Genomic DNA, 17,589 nt, shown 5'->3' with positions numbered 1-17,589 from the left:
TCCCCCTCCCCCACATGCCCCCAGGGAGGCAAGATAGTGCACTGGTTAGGGCACTGACTAGGATGCAGGAGACTTAGATTCAATTCCCTGGGCTGCCAGTGATCTGCTGTGGGAGCTTGGGCAAGTCATTTCATCTCTATGTGCGGCTGTTTTTTCTCCCACCCTTTGGCTATTTATTTAGATTGTAAGCTCTTTGGGGCAGGGACTGTCTCTCAGGACAGCTTTGTACATCACTTAGCATGCTGGGATTCCAATCTCAGGGCCTGTAATATAAATATAATAATAATAAAAAGCGGTGTAGCTGGCCACCCCCAGAACAGTGAATTGCTGTATTCTGCTTTTGGGGATCTTCCATGCCTTCACTGAGTCCCACCCTTTGTGAATAGTGAGGCACTTGCTCTGCATATGTACATTTCTAACAAAAATACCAGTTCTATTAACAAAGGACATCTAGGACTCTCATATTCAACCTCTCACCCTTTATAGTGAATTCCTGAAGGGAAAAAAGTAGATCGTGCAAATGAAGGCACGCTGCAACAGAGAACAGAGAGAACACTGAATTAACTGATTTGTATACTTCCTGAACTTTTCAATATGACCTGGCAGCAAACCACGCAAATTACATGGTATTTTTCCATGCCTTTGTCCCAAAGTGTGTATTTCATAGGCTTAAAAGAATAGTCTATTAAATGTGATAAATGAGGCCATTTGTCACCAACCTTTTAGCTTTTCTATTAAAGTATGAAACGAGATAATGAGGAGGGCTTGAAGAAATCCTTTGTGTTGTTGGAAACCGGGGCACATGATATATGGAGTGGATTTTATGCCTCCTCCATCATGTGAATGAGATCTGACAGTACTCCCCATATACCTCGTGAGTCTTTGACAGAGAAATCAGAGACAAGAAAAAAATCACTAATGGACCAAAAATCAGTGACAGGTTAAGGGAAAAAAAGCAATAAAGATAAGAAGAAATTCACTTAGCATAGGGGAAATCTGTCTGCACTTGGTTTCTTTAGCCTCTTATTTTAGAATTTGGTTAATAGGACATTTCTGTCTCCATAGCGGCATCCCTAATTTGTCAAACTTTCTCAATAATTTAAACTTGGTAAAAAGTCTGAAGAGGCTTACATCCACTGAAAGGAATCATGGCTAAATTCAGCCCCCACAGCAGAGGCTGGAGGGAGTGGTGATGCAGGAGCTAGCTAATACCAGCTGGAGACTCCTCTACAGTAGAGGAATCCCCAGGTGGAGAGATCCCAGAGGTTTTAGGCTCCTTTGTGCCATCAGAGCAGACTAAAGAGGGCCAGTTTGTAGAAGGGAATTCAGCCCCTTGTTCAGAATTATACAATTAACTTGGGCCACATTTTCAAGAGAGAGCCCCATGTGCTGTGCATCTTGACAGTTACATGCAATTGCACTGATTCTATGGGAAAACAAGGTAATTCCACATTCAAATAGCTGTTCAGGCAACGGATTTATGGTAGATATATAATCCACAACAATTGTAGTAATTAGGTAATGCCTAGGTTAATTGGGATTAATTGAGCATGGAATTTGAATGTCTCTTCTGCAAATGTGACCCTTATTTTCTATGCATATCTACTGACTGGCACTTTAATCTGCACTGTACAGTAATTGCACTTTTACTGCATATACCTCTTCACATTAGAAAATATTCTACTGTGATGTATGAGACAGATGTATGCACATAGAAATGTTAACTGATTGTAAAGAACAATTTCATATGCGTTATTACCATACATTAGGTGCTTTAAAAATAGCACTTGTATTTTAATTCCGCCTACATTATGAATGCTCTGTTTGTACCTTTCTCCTGCTCTCACCTTTGAGCTTTCCTCCATGCTGTCATTAAGGCACAGCACCCCCTCCCTTTCCTTCCTGCCTACAAATCAATAACCAATTCATATTTATATAGAGTGCCATGGAGATATAGGTGCATATAGATGGCTGTAGCCATGGAAAAAATAACCAAAAAGACCAGAGTCTCTGGAAGTTTGAATTTATAATGTATGTTTCGAATAGATCTATACTGTATGGTCTGTGTTTGAATTAGATTGTCCCATGAATCTTCCACAGGCTCTGGGTGAGAACCACACAGGGACCTAAACAGTTAACTGCAGGACTGAGTTAGGCTTGTGTTTCATTCCACACAAACTTTTAGCCCAGTGTTTAGAGCATTTACCTAGTGTGTAGGAGATGTAGGTTCAATTCCCACTCCCTGACAGAGGCAGAGACATGATAGGAATCAGGATTTCTCACCCCTCAGGGGAGCTATGCCACTGAGCTATGGATAGTCTGATGTGGGGGGTCCCCGCGGTCCCTCTTGTTGAAACTGTTGCACTCTGGATAAGTAATGAAGAGTAGCTGGAACAGGGGGAATGGACCCAGTGCCTCCCATCTCCCAGGTGGGTGTGTATGGCCCAGGAACCTCTTTATGCCAACTGGCAGAGGGCATGGGGTGCACAAAGTTTTACAGGGATCCTTGGGTCAAGTATGTGCACAATAATTCACCACCGAGTGGCATGTAAGGTCTCTCCTGAGAGCAAGTAGCCCTCTGGTCATTGTAACCATTGTGCAATGTAGGTTCGGAAAATATTTAAGAAGTTACGGACCTACACTGGAAATTATGTTTTTAAAGCCTTGAAGTTAAAGGCATGTCATCAAGAGATGACATGCCTCGGACAGGTTCTGTTCACGCATGGGGTAGCATATGCTTCTTTCTCTGTCTGGTCACTGTGTATTGTCTGTCTCACAATGTAAGTCTATTTGCTTACTGAGCCACCAACTAATCAAGAATGCAAAACAGACAGGAGATCATGAAATCTGCAGGCAGGAACACACATCAGGGAGGTGTCTGTTTATGACTAAAGATCAAAGGACTGTTTTGAGATATATGCGGGCTTGCAAAGAGACACACAGTGTCCTTCATCTAGGGGACAAATGGCAGCGTGTTTTGTCTAAGGAAAAAAAGATCACAGCCAAGCCTGGCTGAAAAATACTGGAAGGACTTTGGGGTGAGCTTTGCTCTGAAAGATGTGAGAGTAGCTAGTTAAATAAATCTAGTTCTAGAATGCGTGTTATGATTTTATTTTATATGTACCCCTTTGTGTCTAACGCTTCCACTTCCCATCATTTGAATCTCTTCTTGGTGTTAAATAAATAGTTGTGCATGTTTTCACTATAAACATATCTAAACGCTGTGTGTTAAATGGAGCAGTGATTTGGGGTAAAACTGGTAAGCCAGGGTATACTGCTTCTCTGGGAGCAGTGATTCTGTGACTATGGTGCGTGTCCCACGGAGCAGGGCCTGGACATGCCAGGTAGATGCTCAGAGGGCTCGAGGTGCCTATCAGTAACCTGCAGAGGTCCAGTGGAGCCTGCATAGGCTGACAGGAGAGTGTTTGTGTTGCCTGTGGCCAATGGAGTTAGGGAGCTGACTCCTGGCAGCCATAGACAGGTTTCCTCATGCTAAGGGCAGATGGTAGTAAGGTGCCTCACAACCTTAAAGCATCACAGTGCTCTAACCAGTAGACTACAGAGTCATTTTCTCTCTCACCAGCCCAGTGACTGTTTAAGTATTTATCCACAGTGGAATAGTCATTGGGCCAAACAGAGCATGAGAATGACTCTGTGGTCCAGCGGTTAGGGCACCACCTGGGATGTAGAAAAGCCTCAATCCATTCTTGCTGCTTCAACCACTTTTTCATTATCTATTCAGAGTGCAACAACGTCAATAGGAGACACTGAGGGAGCTCTACATCAGATTAACTCCATGGCTGAAGGCCTCTCCTGAGGGGTGGGAAACCCCTGTTCAAATCCTTTGTCCCTCACTGGTAGAGGGGAGAATTGAACCTGGGTCTCTAACCACTGGGCTAAAAGTTATAAGTTGGGCACCGGCACTATATCCACTTCCTCCTCAATTTTGAATGGGTAGGCATGCTCAGCCACTGGCTGCCAGATTGGCCCTGCATGTGACTTAGGTGAATGCCTATCTTCCCCTGGTCCATTAGGGGACTTAGGGGCTTAGGCAGGAGATAGGTGTCCAGATGGCTAGTGAGGCAGGATTGTACATACCCAGAGGTAGGAACACAGTTGCCTAGTGAACTTTTACTCTGAAAAACATAGATACCAAGTGAGTTTAGGCTCCTATGGGGTTCGGTGGGAGTTTTGTGGATTGCAGTGGAGCCAAAACTGGAATTTAAGCACCTAATCCCTGGATTTAGGTACCTAAATGTGGGGGTTAGTGCCTCAATTGCCTTTGTGGATCCCATGCTCTGTCTTCTTCTGTATGTGAACAGCACCATGCACATGTTTGACACTCACTAAATAATATAAGTAGGTGTACACAGACATTAAAAATCAGCTTCTAGATACCAGTATCTACCAAGAGATCTCAGAGGAAGCCCAGCAAAAATAAAGATTTCAAATCCTATTAAGGGAATTCCACAAAACTAATTCCCAATCAAGGGCACCAATTAAGTGAATGTCGCTATTAACTGCATCTCTACTAAGGATCCAGTTTCGCCAATCACTTAAGTACCTGGTTAACTTTAAGTCAATGAGATTTAAAACCATGCTTAAAGCTAAACATGAGCTCAAGAGCTGTGTTGAATTAGGTTCTTAGAGCGGAGGACTTTGAGTCTAATCTTGCAAATACTTCCTACCAAGATTAAAATTGAGTAATGTGAATAATTCCACTGAAGACAATGGGACTAGTCACTTAGAAAGTTCTATGCCTGGTAGTATTTTTCAGATCAGGCCTTAAATTAACGTTTTGGGACTCAGCGTTGCATCGTTAAAGTCAATGGAAGTTTAACCAATGATTTGAATGGGAACAGATTCCACTCCTATCTGCAGATAGCCCAGACTACATCTCACTGTAAGTGTGGACTGGTATTGCTCATACATTGAGTCTTGGTGGTCGTCCCATTTCCCCTCCTCCCCACTCACTCAGTTCCAAAACAAATTACTATTGGAAAGGCTCTGACAGTTTTACTTAAGCATTCCTGCTTGTAATGTGATCCCTTAGGGAAGTGAACAGGTACAACTCTGTGACTCGGGAAAGAAACAAAAATCAAATAGTCGTAGGAAATATCTAGAAATATTTCATAAAATAACATCCTAAACCACACACTAGATTGAATGCTGCAGATGCAAAGCTTAGATCAGCTTCTTTAAATGGTGCATTTTCAAAAGCATAATGTTCTGTCACTGAACTTGGCAAGCCATGGAGTTCATAACGGTTCTCCTTGAGTTCACAGGAACAAATCCACCCTTCCTTCATGGACTGTGGGATGCAAAGGCAATGGAACTGGCGTCCAATTATGCAGAGGATCTGAAGCTATATGGATCCACTGGCCAAACCCTCTAACTTCTTATACTGCTCTCTCTGCTGTGATATCTGAGCCCACACTAGGGTCCGAACACCAAGGTTGTAATAGCAGCTGATGCAGAGGATTCTGTCCATCCCTAATGCTGCAGAGCCCCCCAACACCATTTATTCAGGGTAAGAGGATTATGAGGATTTAACTCACAGCAATATACTAATTAGAACTGAAAGAAAGTGGTTCTGTTGTGAACACTTTTAATTGGCTTGTTCATCTTATTAGTTCTAAAAAAGGGTTAAGAATTAAAAAAAAAAAAAAACCCACAGTGAGCCAAATACTGCCCCAAGTTACACCCCGGACAACTCCATTAACTTCAGAGAGGTTGCACAGGGTATAAATCAGGCCAATTTATCAGTTCAGAGTTGGTCAGGCATATGTTTTGCTAGAAGAGTTGTAGCTTGTTATGCAGTTCAGGAGTTGTTCAAAATATTTACCTATCTGACTGACAAAAAGATATTAAATAAGTTATGCAGTTAAAGTAACCATGGTTCAGTGTTAACACTGGATAGTGCCAAGATTGATGTTAGATGCTATTTGTAGAATAGCAAGACTGATACATACATATTGGGTTTGTGTTCGGATAATTTAGTCTCAAGTTGACAGGAATGACTACATAGTATTTTCAGTTAATAAGTAACAATAATTAATAATTAGCACTTATACAGCTTTCCATGTTCATAGTGCTCTACAGACACTATTGAATTAATCTTTACCGCTCCTGGGAGGTAGGTAACTATTATTGTCCCAGTTTTACAAATGGGGGAAAATGAAGCTGAGAGGTTGAGGTCTTATTTTCAAAAATGGTTTCTAATCTCAGTTTTTGGATTCCTAATTTTAGACATTTTGGCCAAAATTTTCAAACAAAGATGCCTAAGATTAAGCACCTAAGGAAGAGTGGCCTGATTCTCTGAAGTACAGTGCACTTACAGCTCTCATTGTAGTCAGTTCTACCCCTTGGTTGAGCCATTGTGATGCACTATGGGAGTTATGTGACCACAGTGATTTTCAACCAGCTCTACGTGCTATAAAAACAACTGAAAGGCAAAGATTTAAACTTGAATAGAAAGAAAAGTCTTTTATGTTAACAAGCTACCGTTCAGATAATGTAGCACAAACTAGCAGTTTACAGAAATAATTGAAGCATTTCTCCCTGGACACTCTTCCAGACATATTTAAACTTACAAGTCACTATTACATGACACAAATGAAGACAGAGAGGAAAATTAAAGGAAGAGCTTAAAGAATCAGCATTGACACTGATGCAGGATGGTTGGTTGAACATGAGGAATGTCTGGATAATGGCTACAAGTTCCCAAACAGGGAAAAATATGTTTCTGCTTAATGGATTGAGGTAATGAAGTATTGATTCTATATCTGAAATGAAACTGTGAAACATTGCATCCATGTTGCTCAGGGTGCCATCCAGTAATTCAAAGAACTGTATTACAAAAGGTTTTTCCAGTTGTTCCATCAATGAAAATAAAATGAAAAGGAGGAGAACTCCTGAGGTCTAGATGTTCAGCATAATATACTAACCTTATGGAAATAATTATAATGTCTAATTCAGTCTTAAAGTGCATCATGCACATTCAAAAATGCTTCTGTAGCCATCATCAGCCTCATGGTTGATTGAATGAAAAGGATGATTGATACCCCTCTTTCTCAATAACATTCAGTGGTGCTCTTAGGAGGATGCATCTCTTCAGTTAGATCAAAATTACCATAAGTATGTTGAAATTTGTACTCAGTATAGGAAGGGCTTTGATTCAAACAGCACACATTTTATGCACAAGGGACTCTACAGAAAAGCACGAAATTTACAGAAGCAACTGAAGGTTTCAGAGGAACTTGACAGATTGCAGGCTGATGACACTACTATTGTAGTCTCCGTGGAAATCTGGCTTGATGTAATTAACAAGAAAGAACTGGAACCACACAAGGACAAGATCAAAAAATGATGCAGAGAAGCGATGGCCTCTTTCCGTTGGTTAGCCATAATGACTAAGCCCTTATGGCCTGGAACGGGAAGAAGAGGTGATGGAACATAATCCAGAATCCGTTCCTTCTCTTCTACCATTTAAAGGTGAAGAGTCAGTTGTCTACCCCAAATCTGTTTGCAGGGGAGGGATACTTGTTTGCCTCAAAATGGTGGTTGATTAAGGCAGTAAAATCAAGGAAGACAGGACAGAAATTTGTCAAGTTTTAAGAGATCATCACTGCTGCCAAGCCAGCTCTACACCACTCATGTTTTTAGCACATTGTGACTGGATTGATCAAACTTTAAAATAGATGTGGTGATGATAAAGCAAATAAATTGGTAGAAATGTATCTGTATCTAAGGGCAGATTCAAAAGATTGATAGGCCTAATTAATTAGAAGACTGGGGATTTGGTTCTCATGTTTTACTTACAGCATTGCAATCCTTTCATTTTGTACAATTAGTGCTTTTTATGTTTGTGGAATCAACATATTTACAAAGTGAATTGCATAGGGCATGTTTTATGGTAAATTTCATAAAAATGTTATGAATTTTTCTGTTTTGCCATGGGTTTCTCCCACCCAGAAAATGATCAATGTCATCAGTGTCTGAAACACTATTTAAACCTTATTAAGAAGTGATTCCTCCTCCTTCCCCACCAGCCAGAAAAATACAACAACCCTGTTGAAGCTGGACACAGAAAAACTGAAGCACTCCAAATGAAATGCCGCTTTTGAAATTATTGACCAGAACACTTAGATTTGGATGCCTAAAATTAGGTACTTGAGGGCTGGATGCAGAAAAGAAGTTAGGTGTTGTGATGTTGAGTGTCATAGCACCCAACTTCTAGGTTCCTAGAAAATCACAGGAACACACTATGATTCACAGATCCTGAGGCCAAGTCTACACTATAAAATTAAGTCTCCCTAAGTTAGGCTGATGTTGAGCCACCGCTGTAGTGGTTCATGTCCACACTATGCCCCCTCTGTTGATGGTGCATGCCCTCACCAGGAGTGCTTCCACTGATTTACCTGTGTGGGGTATTGTGGGGCACTGACAACTGGAGCCCTCTCCACCCTGGGGCCAACAGCCAAAGCTGAGCGGGCAATGTAAGTAGCATGGTGTCTACACAAACACTGAGTCATCCTAACTACATTGACCTAAGTGCTATGCCTTTTGCGAAGGTGGAGTTATTAGGTCGGTGTAGTGGGTGACTTACATCTGCGGGAGCAACATTGTGTAGACGCTTACAGAGTTAGGTTGACGAAAGCTGCCGTAGTTCAACCTAACTCTGTAGAGTAGACCATGCCTGAATCAGGCATGTAGGCTACTACAATGAGTAGAGAGAGGGTAGGTGCCTTAGACTACAGTGCACAAAAGCCAACATGCTAGACAGGAAGCTGCCTAAGCTAATTAGTGGGAGATGCCAACCAGAGGGTGTTTTGCTAAGCCCCGCTCTCTCATGGAGATAGGTACCTAACTCCAGGCTGCAGGGAGGTACCTATCTCTGCTAGCGATTCACAGCCTGGAATCCTCTTTGGAGTTAGGTGCCTGTGCTGTTTTTGCAAAAACGCAGGTGCCTAGGGAGCTTTTTACTGCAAAAATGTAGGCACCAAGTGAGTTTAGGTGCCTACAAGTTTCAGTGGGAGTTTTGTGAATTAGAGTGGAGCCTAAAACTGGGACTTAGGAACCTAAAACCAGACCTAGGCATCTAAATCTGGGCTTTAGGCACTGAAGTACTTTTGCCTTTTTAGGCAAGGTGCAGCACACATACAGCTTGTGCTAACTTCAGTGAGAGCTGTGAGTATTAAGTATCTTTAAAATCTGGCCATTTATGCCTCACTTTAGTCCTCTGACTTGAAACATTTTGCCTTTGGTCCTTAGTGGCCACAGAATGGAAATCAATATTAGCACTAAGATTACAACTCAGACCTGATGTTCCAGACCTGTGAAAAAACACTAGATAATGCCTCTCCTGGAGAATTATTATTTAATCAAATTTAGTTTAAACATTTCAGTTATTTTAAATTAAAATAAATATTTGATATATATATGTTTGTACTTCACCCAAGGTTGTGAAAAGTTTGTAAGAGTTACTGCTTATTTAATGATAAGAGAAAAAGAACACGTGCTGTTAGCACCGGATGTCATCAGAAATAATTGTACTTGGACCAAAACATGTCCTCTTTGTGGCAATCCTTAAAATATTAAATTTCTGGGACAGCAAAGATACTAATAGGAAAACCTGCAAAAAAAATCTGCTCTTAGTGATTGTGTGACACTCTGCATTGCGATTGTAGCATTGTGTTTGGCATGATCTGAGTATCAATAAGAAGCTCTCAGACTTTTTACAAAATGAGATGTACTCAAACATGAGTAAAATATGAATTGTTTAGTGGACATTATTTTGTCTTGATTCATATTTAAAGGAGGTTCCTGTCAAAGGAAGAGTATATTATGTGAATTAAAAGTAGATTATTTCAACATGTGAAAAGTGAAATGTGTGTGCAAGAGAGAGAGAGAGGAAAAAACAGGAGGATATTTGTGTTTCTTCAGGATGCTGTATTGACAACAGTATTTCTGTTTAAATGTCTACTTAGCACTGAAGAATAGCATAGATACATGATGTGAGTGATTACAGCAGTTTAATACACAGTAAATAAAACCCTTTCTGCACTGACATACACCCTTTTCAACCCTGTCCAAATCAATGAGGTTCCTCAAGGTGTACATAAACAGAGAATTAACCCCACACAGTTGATAGCTAACTTGCAATGGATACTGTAGACTGAAGTCCCTAATCAGAACTATACATTTTGAGTGTGCATGGGGGAAGGGAGGGGCAAAAGGAGGCTTGTCAAGTTATGCTCCATCACGTGTTGTGGCAGCTCTTTGACAATGGCATGGTGATTGCCCCCTGATGCTAGAAGGACTGGAAGTTCTAGGTACATTTTCATGTGAAATCTTTGCGATCCATGTGGGGCACAGGCACAGAAACCACAAGATTTATGGTTGTTAGGCTCCTATGGCACCTATTGGCCACAGCACTGAGTTATCCCTGTGCAACATAGCTCAGCACAGTGCAAAGCTTAACCCCATGCTACATCAGAGGTTTAACAAAAGGAGGCATTTTCTTCCCTGCAGGTAGAAAATGCCAAGAGCATAAACAGCCAAGCTCCAGTACCTGCAAAATAAGAGAAAGTGAGACACAGAGAGAGAATGAGAACACACTGCCAAGGGATCACACTATTAAATAAAGGGAACATCATTTCTATATCAAGAGGCTTTGTACAGATACCAAAACTTCAGCACTTTTGATGTTACTAGAGCCCTGCATATATTATATTCTATTACTTATATTTTTCCTATGTAAATCTCTGGCAGTTTATATGTTTAATTTTAGAAATAGGCCCAAACTTTAGGGGAGTTCAGAATCAAAATCTGCATCTGGATCTGAATTTCCCAGAGGGGCCTTATCTCTATAAAGTGGTGAAACACCCACTCTCCCCTCACACCACCTAGATTCGGCTTCTGATCTGAACAGGACTTTGGGATATTTGAAATCATCTCTTAGATGAGGGAGGCATTAAATAAGAGCCAAGAACTATCACCTAATTTTTGTGGCTCTAGGTCACTTCTGCTTATTTTTACAAATCTACGTACTCTCTAACAAGAGGTACATTAACCTCTTGTCTTCACACATGCTTCTGTGCAACTACATTTCCATAATGACAGGCCAGGCAATTTCAACAGTCCAGAAAATACACATCTGATGGGTATATAGGAGTTGGTATGCTTGACAGCACTGGTTAAGAACTGAACCAAATTCCCCTCTCACTGCTCATGCCCAGTGGTTTGTTCCTCATTGAGGCTTCCTTCCTAAATTCACCCGGCAGCATCACTAGCAATGGAATTCTCCGAACTCCCCTGACTCATCCTCTAGATGCCTCCTCTGTTTTAAAGTATCTGACACACAATGAACCGGCTCACGGTGTGCCTCACGTTTCAGAAAAGCATGATACATATAAGTGACTGAGGGTACACCTACACTGCAATTAGACACCTGTGGCTGGCCCGTGCCAGCTGACTTGGGATTGTAGGCTTGGGCTAATGGGCTGTTTAATTGCGGTGTAGATGTTCGGGCTCAGCTGAGCTCTGGGACCCTTCCACCGCAGAGGGTCTAACAGTTTGGGCTCCAGCCTGAGCCCAAACATCTACACAGTAATTAAACAGCCCCTTAACCTGAGCCCTGCAAGGCTGAGTCAGCTGGCATGGGCCATCTGAGGTTTATTAATTGTAGCACAGACACGCCCATAATCACAAGAATAAAAGCACATACTTAACACACCCACTTAGTGGGAGTCTAATAATTAGTTATCTATCTACCTACTTCTACTGTTAATGAAAAAATAAAGCCAGGAATTGTTCTTTTCTGCTAGCAGACCTCCATTCACTCCTCAGTCTCAACTGAATCACAGGCCAATAGAAAACAAACCAAGTCTTACAAATCAGGTTTTTTGTGTTAATCTGGAACTTCTTTAAGGGTCTCACATCTGCAAATTTACACACATTTTAGTGGCGGTGTGTGAAGATAACATGAGGCCTGTTATAGAGTGTGACATGTTTTATGCAGAAAAATATTGTTTAGAACATCAAGAAAGTTTGACACAAGAGACTGTATTGTCAGCTGAGACCGTATTCCTTTGAGAGACAAAAATCTTTTCTGCGGTTGTCTGAATTGTTCAGCACATATTTCCCCTACCCGCTTTCCCTGGTTTGAGCGTAACACAGGAACTGATTCTGACACCTGCTGCAGTTCTTTGTGCCAGTCTGCTTGCACAAAGCCACTGTGCAGGTGGCAGATCAAGCTGCCTGAGTATTTCTCCAGCACGAGGGAATCGCCAGGTGGAGTAAGCCTGGGGTAGTGAGTGGTCTTTATGCTGTCTTCCCTCCTGGTCCATGGTGGAGGCGGTGTGGTTGGGGGAAAAAGGGTATGGCTAGAGTGCTCCCATGCCCAGACAATTGGTGCCCTGTTGGAACAGCCCCTGAGATGGGGGCAGCCTAAGCAACTTTGAGCAGCCATGACTCTGCTCTAAATTGTGCCTGGGGATTGGCCTGGTGCTTAGCAGTCCCAAAATCTGGGAACTATAAAGATAGCTTTTGCAAGCCCTGCCGCCCTCCGGAGCTGTGGCAGGCACATCTGAGGACCTGGGCCACAGTGTCAGTAGAAAGGGAATATCTGAAACCTAATTTAAAGTGTATCATCAGTAACAAAAAATAATGATCTGTAAGAATGAAAGATAGTTAATAATTCATAAGTATTTGGAAACACGGTGGGAAGATAAATCACACAAGAGCCATCATTTTTCTGTGAGGAACTGCAGAATTATGTCCATGTCCATTACACTGCAACAAATACCAACTCTCTAACAAGATCCCCAATAATAGTGCTACAGTAACTGTTGGTATAGGCAATAACCTAACAGGTTATAGCAAACCAATTGGAAAGAGTATGATGTGCTGAAGAGTGTAGCTATTTGAGGTAAGTGGTACAGTGAGAGTCGGGTTCAAAGCCCAGCTAGGTTAGAAGTAAAAATGAGTTGGGTAGTTTCAGTTTAGTTCCTGAGAGATGTTTGTCATCTGTCCCGGCTACTTCACTTTTGGCTATTAACAATGAAGGGACTTGGGATAGCAAGTGTTGCTGGTTAGGAGTGAGATGTGCTCTTCTAGAACCATGTGAGGAAGGTTGTGCAATTCATGCCTGTGCTAGGCTCAGTGCTGATCACATTCCTGGACTATGATCCAATTAGTTATATTAGTGCTTCAACCTCATGAGCACCGTGTTCACCCACTACGTAGTAAATAAACAACTCTAATAATGAATATACTATAATAATTTCTTATCACAGAATCATAGAAGATTAGAGTTGGAAGGGACCTCGGGAGGGCATCTAGTCCAACCCCCTGCTCAAAGCAGGACTAACCTCAGCTAAATCATCCCAGCCAGGGCTTTGTCAAGCCGCAGCTTAAAAACCTCTAAAGATGGAGGTTCCACCACCTCCCTAGGTAACCCATTCCAGTGCTTCACCACCCTCCTAGTGAACAACTTTTTCCTAATGTCCAACCTAGACCTCCCGCCCTGCAACTTGAGACCATTGCTCCTTGTTCTGTCATATACCACCATTGAGAAAAGCCTAGCTCCATCCTCCCTGGAATTCCCTTTCAGGTAGTTAAAGGCTGCTATCAAATCTCCCCTCATTCTTCTCTTTTGCAGACTAAACAAGCCTAGTTCCCTCAGCCTCTCCTCATAAGTCTTGTGCTCCAGCCCCCTAATCATTTTTGTTACCCTCTGCTGGATTCTCTCCAACTTGTCCACATCCTTTTTGTAGTAGGGGGCCCAAAACTGGACACAATACTCCAAATGCAGCCTCACCAATGCCGAGTAGAGGGGAATAATCACTTCCCTCGATCTGCTGGCAATGTTCTTACTAATGCAGCCCAATATGCTATTAGCCTTCTTGGCAACTAGGGCACACTGCTGACTCATACCCAGCTTTTTATCCACTGTAACCCCCAGGTCCTTTTCTGCAGAACTGCTGCCTAGCCCGTCAGTCCCCAGTCTGTAGCTGTGCATGGGATTCTTCCATCCTAGGTGCAGGACTCTGCACTTGTCCTTGTTGAACCTCATCAGATTTCTTTTGGCCCAATCCTCCAGTTTGTATAGTTCACTCTGTATCCTATCCCTACCTTCCAGGGTATCTACCACTCCCCCTAGCTTAGTGTCATCTGCAAACTTGCTGAGGGTGCAATCTACCCCATCCTCCAGATCATTAATGAAGATGTTGAACAAAACCGGCCCCGGGGCCGACCCTTGGGGCACTCTGCTTGTTACTGGCTGCCAGCTAGACATCGAGCCATCGATCACTACCCGTTGAGCCAGATGATCTAGCCAGCTCTGTATCCATTTTATAGTCCATTCATCCAACCCATACTTCAACTTGCTGATAAGAATACTGTGGGAGACTGTATCAAAAGCTTTCCTAAAGTCAAGGTATATCACGTCCACCACTTTCCCCACATCCACAGAGCCAGTCACCTTCTTCTTTAATGGCTTTCACAGAAGCATCTCAGATCACTTCAGAAACAGTAACTGATTCACAGCACTCCTTTGTGATAGGTGAGAACGTACAGGATTGTACCCCTCAAACTGCCTACACCAGGGGAGAGTTCAAACACATGAGTGTAACAGGGAATGTGTGGAGAACTGGTATGTATGCTTGCAAATGGAGTTAGGGGAACAGTGGATGGAGGTTTCCTCTTATACTGGGGAGGGGAGAAGTTGTGCTGTGGCCCAGGCAGTGCTGCAATAAAGAAGGAGACATCTCAGTTCCCCAGGGTGCTCAGGTTATCCCTATAGAATTCACAGTCAATGCACAGTAGCTCATTCTCCACAGCACACATCACTGGAACATAAGCTGCAAGTATCACAGTGACATTTCAACTCCTCTCTGATGGGCTGGGGACCTCCCTGAACCAACGCCCCCTGCAGCTGAAGGTTTGGCAGCATTGCCTCGTCCATCTCTGTACATGAATTCACTCACCACTAGCACACAGCCACTTTTGCGGTGGAACACAGCAGCTGTTCAACAGTACACAAAACTATACAACAGCTTAGGGCAGAAAGTGAAAGAAACCCAACAACTGGACACACCAGTGGCAATTTAGATAGGCAGAACCTAATTACCTAGGCTGGAATGTAGGCGGGATACCAAGAGGTCAGGACCTCCATTTTACTTTTCAGTCATCTGCATTCATCTGTCAAAGCTCCATGCCCATCTCTCGTGCTGTATATATAACAACATTCAGTAGAAAGAGAGAAAAGCTGGTGATGCTATTCATTTCATGTGCATCTTCCCAAAATTTGGATATGTCACTGGGAGGAAACTTGAATTCAAGGACATGAATGAGTCTTTTGTGCCCTTAACAGTTCTTCCTATACTTCCAGCTCTGCATTTGTATCAACCAGTTTGGCTGAAACCATCCTCCCTCCTTAAACATTTGTGCATAACACTTGAGCTTCTCCTTTCTTGGGTAAAGGGAGCTGACAGTAAAACATAATGGTTCTCTGAATATATATATATATATATATATATATATATATATATATATATATATTCATTATTTAAAAAAAAAAAAAAATTCAACACGCCCTCCTCTGGCAGGTTCCCATAAATATCTTGCATAAAAGTTCATTTCCCCATATGAACAAATTGTGAATATGTGGGGGTGGGGGTGAGGGGGTGTCTCTGAATCTTGATATGGAACTAGAATTCTTGGCACTAGCCTGTGAAGTTAAAATGACATCAGCTTGACTTTCTGTATTGAAATTTTATAGTTGCTTCCTAACCACATTTCTTTGTCCTAAGAATATTCACTCTCCTCTTGGCTGCTTCTACATCATAACTTACTGTCCATGGGTATCATTAAAAACTGTGCGTGTGTATTTATTATAATTTTCTGTGTTCCATTCCACAAAGCGAGCAGTAATATGGAGTAATAAAGCTGCATTTCTCTCTAAAAGACAAAGAAGCACTGTCAGTTTTAAAGATGTGTGCGCCTTTGCCAACACAGTGGCTTTATAGTGACATTGCATACTCTGTGGCATGAGAAACCTGACTTCATTCTCACTCAGCCTCAGGACTGTTTCTCCCTAGGACCAGTGGAGCTCAGGACATGCTGTTACAGGTGATGCATTATTTGAGATAGTGGCGGCAGGTGAAGGCCACTTACTGTATGAATACAGCCTACAGGCTGAAGCTATGTAAAAAGCCACTCTACTAGCAATCAAACATAGAAAGGGGATGAATTGGAAGGGAGTGGGGAGTGGGAAAGTTAGCACCTCAAAATGTGAATGGGCTGGAGGATTCCAAGTGCCACCGGTAATGTTTGTTTGATGTTGTATGCAGTTAGGGAGAACATAAACTAAAGAGCCTGGGAACGGGGCAGGTTAGTGAGTGGCAACATTAAAAAAAAAATTAAAAAGCAATTATCTCAGTAATGGACATTGCCAGTATTTTCAGATGCTGTGACCACTGATTTCCATGCATGAAGACCATGAGGGCTGATTTCATACCCAGGATCTGTTATGATTTAAACTGTGGGGGAGAAGCAGGGGAGGTACAATTTGTACAGTTCAACCCTGTGAATACAGTTCAAGCTCTGTTTGGAACGTTATGTTTCATGCCTGCATTTCAAAATAAAATAGGGTTTCAAGAAAAAGGTGATTTACTACACCGTCCCTTTGAAAGCAACATAGCAAATATAAAGGCACTTAATTATCTGACAACACTACGCTCTAAAATACTCCAGAATACATAGCTCTGTTGTTCTTATAGCAGCACTAACATATACACTGTAAATATATCCAGCGTGATCCTACAATGCACAGATTGCATGGAGATTACACTGGTCAGACAACCCTGGAGTGACTGTATTTAACATTCAACAAAACAAATCAGTTTCTAGTTTAGCATTAGGCTGACTTGAACAGAATAGAATCCAGTTTTGTTACTGCACCGTACCCTATTTTATCTATTCCCTAAACACTTAGCCTGTTTTCCATGTGACAGAGAATCACTGCTGCTATCCTCTCTCTGTGTAAGATTATCATTTCATCATTTCACTCCTGTTGTATTGAAATAACCACAAAACCAGATTAACAGTTAAAGATTGTGAAGCCATTTGACAAATGCTTCTTGCTCTATTAGTAGCAACCTTTTTGCAGTTTTCACACACAGACACAGACATACACACACACACACACACATATATATACAGATCACAGGAAATCTTTACCTCGTATGCAAACAGGAGAGATCCTGGTTTCCTCTCATGGATCAGAAGTAGGATAAAAAAAACCCTAACAGACTCATCTGCTGAGAGTTGTCTAAATCCCAAGTCTGCCTCAGCTCGTGGCTCTAAGTTTGTGCTCTGAATAGAGGCTGTGTTATTTTAACCACAGGATTTCTAGTCATGGGGGAGGAGAGATGGATTAGGTAGGTTTGCAATCTAATGCTTCACATTTACCTCAAGTGAAATTAACTACTCTAAGCCTGATGTAAATAAGAACTTCTGAGATATAAATTTCAAGAGCCCTCAACCCAATTATGCCTAAACTAACATGCTAAATAACTGTGGAAA

General features: G+C 42.0%; 1 protein-coding gene across 1 annotated transcript in view; it reads right to left on the bottom strand.

Moving 5' to 3' along the window:
- JCAD (junctional cadherin 5 associated) overlaps positions 1–17,357 on the bottom strand; it is an 81,699-nt gene extending 64,342 nt beyond the window's left edge. The window contains exon 1 of the mRNA XM_067542567.1: positions 17,245–17,357. The gene's annotated coding sequence lies outside the window, so the exon portion shown is untranslated. The remainder of the gene's footprint in view (positions 1–17,244) is intronic.
- Positions 17,358–17,589: the final 232 nt, after the last annotated feature.

This window comes from Emydura macquarii, unplaced genomic scaffold (genome assembly GCF_026122565.2).
Source record: "Emydura macquarii macquarii isolate MOO-44397 ecotype Brisbane River unplaced genomic scaffold, CSIRO-AGI_Emac_v2 contig_719, whole genome shotgun sequence".
Classification (NCBI taxonomy): Eukaryota; Metazoa; Chordata; order Testudines; family Chelidae; genus Emydura; species Emydura macquarii.
Note: the sequence above shows the minus strand (reverse complement) of the source record. Positions and strands in the feature narration are given on the sequence as shown.